The sequence below is a fragment of the Cynocephalus volans genome, chromosome 5, assembly GCF_027409185.1.
Source record: "Cynocephalus volans isolate mCynVol1 chromosome 5, mCynVol1.pri, whole genome shotgun sequence".
Taxonomy (NCBI): Eukaryota; Metazoa; Chordata; class Mammalia; order Dermoptera; family Cynocephalidae; genus Cynocephalus; species Cynocephalus volans.
The window spans coordinates 35,888,648-35,894,335 of record NC_084464.1 but is presented as its reverse complement, the minus strand read 5'-3'; the positions used below and the strand labels follow the sequence as shown (position 1 = coordinate 35,894,335).

Genomic DNA, 5,688 nt, shown 5'->3' with positions numbered 1-5,688 from the left:
AAACATTTGGTTATTTGACAATAAATGCCAAGCAGGACATTGTAATTAATGAAGCATTTTGGTTATTCCTTAATATTGAAAAAATTGATGCTCCATTGTCAAGTTGATCATTTTTTCTCTTTTACTTTCTAATGCAGTGCATTCTGTGTATCAATTAATTTTCTTTTTTCCGTTCGTTGAGTTTAAACTTTATTCCTGATTTTTTTCTTTCTTGAAAATTCTTCAAGTGTTGACTAATTCCATAAAGTTCTTTTTTCCATTAAAAGCTTTAATATTTGTTTGCTGTTTTCATTCCAATGAAATAAAATTGAATTTACAGGGAAAAGTACTTTCAGCAACCAAGCAGGACTTAGCTGAACAAAGGCCAAATGCAAGCTGATGGTCATTATGACCGTTCTACTGGACGGTATTCCAGTGCAAGACAGTATGGAAGAAATTAAACCCACTGTGAGAACAGTGTATTCATTCATTTCTGTTGCTTATAGAAGAATACCCCAAACTGGGTAATTTATAAGAAAATGATGTTTATTTCATACAGTTTTGGGACTGGGAAGTCCATGGTCCAGGGGGCACATCTGGTAACAGCTTTCTTCTTGATGGGGACTCTCTACAGAGTCAATTGTCGACTGAGGTATTACATGGTGTGGATGGCATGAACAAAAGAGCTAACCTTCTCACTTGCTCTCCTTATAAAGCTATCAGAACCACGCCCATGACAACCCATTAAACCATCAACCCATCATTCCATGAATCGATCAATCCATGCATGAGGCTACAATCCCCATGATCCAGTCTGGATCCATGATGCAGTCACCTCTTAAAGGTCCCAACTTCCACCATCATATTGGGGGTTAAGTTCCAACATCAGCTTGGGGGACATTCAAACCACAAGAAAAAGCTTAGTTGGCAAGACCCACTGCAGACTTAAGATAACTAGCTCCAAATGTATTCTTTGTTTTACTCCATAAAGACAAATAATTTCTATTTTTAATGGCAGTGGGTTTAATTTCTTCCATACTTCCTTGAACTGGAATACCATCCAGTAGAATGGTCATAGTGACCATCAGCTTGCATTTGGCCTTTGTTCAGCTAAGTAAGTCCTGCTTGGTTGCTGAAAGTTACTTTTCCCTGTAAATAAATTCAATTTTATTTCATTGGAATGAAAACAGCAAACTAATATTAAAGCTTTTAATGGAAAAAAAATTATGTAATTTGTCAACACTTGAAGAATTTTCAAGAAAGAAAAAAAATCAGGAATAAAATTTAAAACTCAAAGAACAGAAAAAAGAAAATTAATTGATACACGAAATGTAGAGTACTTGCCAAGCAGGACATTGTATTTAATGAAGCATTTTGGTTATTCCTTAATATTGAAAAAAATTGATGCTCCATTGCCAAGTTGATCATTTTTTCTCTTTTCTTTTCTAATTTGGAAAAGCTAAATTTTCTTCTGGTCAATATTTATAACATATTGTTAAATGAAATAAATATAATACAAAACATTTGTACAATGACTGCAATTTTGAAAAAAAAATACGAATAAGTAGAAGAATGACCAAGATGTACATTTAATAGCCAGAATAATGACTGAGATAGAGTCATGGGTGATTTTTATCTTTTTCTTTAGGTTTTCCAGTATTTTTCACATCTTCTACCAGAAACATTTACTTATTTGATAATCAGAAACAATCATCAAAAGACTAAAAGTAATTTAACTTTTGACAATAATTTGCTTATTCTTTCTACAAGATCTAATAAAAATAACTAAAAATATAGTATGAACCTGGAAAAAAAAAAAAGAGTATTGAGACTTATTGGACTTTGAGATCATAGAAAAAATGAATAATAGTCTCCTAAAGTTGAAACCTTGTAGTCAATGTTGTCACACTCTTCTGTTAGCCTCATACTTCAAGAGATCAAGAAACACTTATTTCCTTATCTATGCAGGGATACTAATACTTTCCTTGCAAGGATATTGTGAGAATTTAATGAAATCATGTATGTAAAGAACCAAGTAAGATTCCTGGCATGTACTGAATAAATGATAATATTATTGTTTCATTGAAACTTTATCTACAATTTGCAAATAATAAAATTCAAATTTATCCCTTAAAAAAAAATAAAAAAATAAAAATAAAAATATAGTATGAGATAAAACCATATAAATGATCCTAGAAAAAGCTGAAAACATTTTATTTCTTTACTTGTAAACTGTAAGCAATAGATAGCTTGAGACCAAGAGAAAGGTGTGTTCTTATTTTTTAATATTTTTAAGAGTCTCCGACCATTTAGCTTAATACCACAGACTGATTGCTTCATAGTAATTGGGCCAAAAATGTCAAACATAATTTGAAGCCAGGATTTTATTAATTTCTACTTTTCACAAATTCTTTAGTTGAACAATGAATATAAAATTGGACTGAAAGAAGTTAAGACTAATTTTAAATACACTTACCAAAATGTATGTATCCAAGTGGGATTTATACTCTAAGTAATTATTTCTATTGCTATTGTTCAAGTTTGTAAATTTAACTGAGACACTCCCTGAGAACCAGCTTATAACCCATGATTGAACTTAAAAAAATTTTTTTTTTCTTTTTTTTCTTTGCTAAGTTAACATGGTAATAAGGTTTACTGGGAGGCACATCTCACAATAGTGTGAAAACCCAACCATCATGCTTATGAACCAACAAAGGATCAAGTGGTTTTTACTAAGATTTTATCTACTATTTTATCTATTAGACTTGGATTTTAAATATTTTTGATAAGTCCCCCCCCCGCCCAAAATTACATGTCTTCAAAGGACTAAGATGAGCTCCAGCCTCCTCGCCTCTTTTCAAATATGCCACGTATGTCACCTTCTTCCAAGGTTTGTGCCTTTGGGTGGGATGTTTCCTTCTCTGAAATACCTCTCCTCTTCTCTCTCCATCTAGTTCATCCTTAGAGGCCTAAAACTTCCTGGTGAGAATTGGTTGTGCTCTTTGTGTTGCTGTAACATTTAGTTCACACTTCAATCATAGTTCATATCTCTTCCTTGTACTTTTCCATGTATGTCTTTATTTTTCATATGGTTTGTAGGTTTCTGGATGTTTTGGTGCTTTATTGTACTTTGAATCTTCAGTGTTTATCAAAATTTCTAGTTCATAGTAATTTTTTTGTTTTTAAATATGAGGCTACTCTGATTTTATTTATTTATTTGACTGGTAAGGGGATTGCAACCCTCGGCATGGTGGTGTCTGCACCATGCTCAGGCAGTGAGCTCGGCCATCCCTATATAGGATCCGAACCTGCGGCCTCGGCGCTACCAGCACTACACTCTCCTGAGTGAGCCACAAGACCGGCCCCAGTTCATAGTAATTTTTGACAATCGTTTTTGAACAAATTTAAAATATGAGGGCAATGAAACAAGAGGATTATTATGCATGCATTTAATACTAGAAATATCTTTGAATAAGTGTGTAACGTTCAAGTCTGCTACTTCAAAGGGATATAATATCATGAAAATATTTACATTTTTAAATTTTATTTAAAAAACAGTTTTATGTTTAAGCTTCTTCTTAAGTGTCTGTCTGGGCAAAGCACTGTCTTGGGTGTCATGGGACAAAATCTTGTTCCTGTTCCCAAGGAACTTATAATGTAGTTAAAGAAGTGAATGACTGCTTATCTGAAAATATTATTGTATATATATTAAGTGCTTGTGAGCATAAATAATAAATACTGAAATTTGTTCAGAGAATAGAAAGTCTTCTTAGGGATAGGTACGTCAGGGAGAGGTTCTCCAAAAGAGGAGGATATAACTTGGCTCCTAAAGCCTAGGTAAAGAATGGGTAAGATTTGGTATATGTGTTTGTGTGCTTGTGTGTGTGTGTGACTAAAGGAAAATTTCTAATATGTTGTGAGAGAAATGTAGAAAACATGCCACCTTCCTTATATAAAGGTGTGTGGTGAAAAGAAAGAAAGGCAGATACCTCAGTTACACACACATGACATGCTTTGCAGAGTATTTTGCCTTGAGATGGAGTTGTGGCTAAGAAAAGGGACACCCCTGGAGAAAAGGAATGGTCTGGGTAGTTGACTCTTTTTCCTTTCTGCTTCCTGAAGATAATGATTCCCAAAGAAGATTCCAGGCTCTGGATACCTACCTGCTTCAAAGGAGACTGGACTTCAGAAGAGCTGAGGGTGGGTGGATAACACAGAAAGTCTACTGACCAGAAGATAGCTCTTTCTTCTGAAAGTGGAGGGTGGTGAATGTTTCAAAATACAATGGGGGTGATGGATGAGATGCAGCAAATGACCTGCTCTTTGGCACATAACTGTGAGTGAGTGGGGATGACGTCCAGTGTGGGAAGCAGAAAGACTTAATGACCCACTAGTACCATATGTAGTCTTCAAACACATTTGATGCTACTTCGGTTTGTCAATATATTTTTTTTAAAAATCCCAACCTGAGTACTTATAAAAAAGGCCCTGTAATATAGAGTCAGAATGACCTGAGTTTTCATCTCATTCTACCAGGTAATCTTGGTAGGTCACTTAATCGGAGCCTCAGTCTCCTTATTTGAAAAATAAAGATTATACTTACCTCCTAGGGTCATTGGGATGGTTAGAGGAAATGCATGCAAAATGCCTGCTATTGTGGTTGGCACACAGAGGCACACAATGGTAGAGAATAATGACAACGGAGATGGTAATATTAACATCATTAAGTGGGTAACATAAGGCTGTCTATGATGGTTTATTTTTCTAGGGCTGTGGATGTTGAGTTAGTGAAATGGGTTTGCCTCACAAAGAATCTCAGGTCCCATGTGTCAGAGGTCTTTCAGTATTGGGGTCCCACCACATGCTTTCTCCTCTGTGGCATGCAATATTCCTGTGGCCCCTGAATGGCAGAACCACGGTGGGCATTCAGGAGTTGCTCAGAGGCGCTCTCAGGTCCTTTCTACTCCTAGGCTTGGTTCAGTTGTTAAAGGGCATGTGCCCATGTCTGAGAGGAAGTATAAACATTTTCTCTTGCTCATCTAACTTCTGTGTGACCTCTCCCACATTAAGAAAGAAGTTAAGTAGTCACATATCTATGATCCGTGGGTGGCTGCCTCCCGCACACAGCTCGGAGCTGATGGAGAAGATTCCCTGCCCCACCTTACACTGAAGTTGAGTCATCCTCTTACATTTATTCATGAAAATTCAAAGCTCTGTAGGCTTCACAAGTTATTTCCCTTCACTTCAAAAACAATTTGAATTTCAGATAAACTAAAAGTTCCTGTCTAAAGTGACAGAGGCTCAGCTTTTAAGTAAGACAATGATCTACGGCTGGCAGTAGAACACACACATGTTATTACTTCATCAGTTCATGATATTTGCAATCATTGAGGGCATTTTGGAAGGGAGCATATTAAAGTATTTCTTAAAAAATACTGAAATTGAAATAAAAATGAAATAGACTTCTTTCAATTGATTGAAAGAAAAATGAAATAAAAATGAATAGTTCCAATGAGATTTGCTGACATTTTCAGATCAGTGAGATTCTAATATTTTTATATGTATCAGAAATTCAGCCATCAAATATGTACCATATGTACCAGGAAACTTTTGGGAACAGGACTGAACAGGTGGGAAGTATGCCTATAATAACACAGTTATTTTTGAATTTAAACTGGACAGAGTAGAGGTCTTCTTTTTAAACTACCA

At 35.2% G+C, this 5,688-nt stretch overlaps 1 pseudogene; it reads right to left on the bottom strand.

Annotated features, from left to right (window-relative positions):
* Positions 1 to 2,600: 2,600 nt before the first annotated feature.
* Positions 2,601 to 2,698, bottom strand: LOC134379398 (small nucleolar RNA U13; annotated as a pseudogene).
* Positions 2,699 to 5,688: the final 2,990 nt, after the last annotated feature.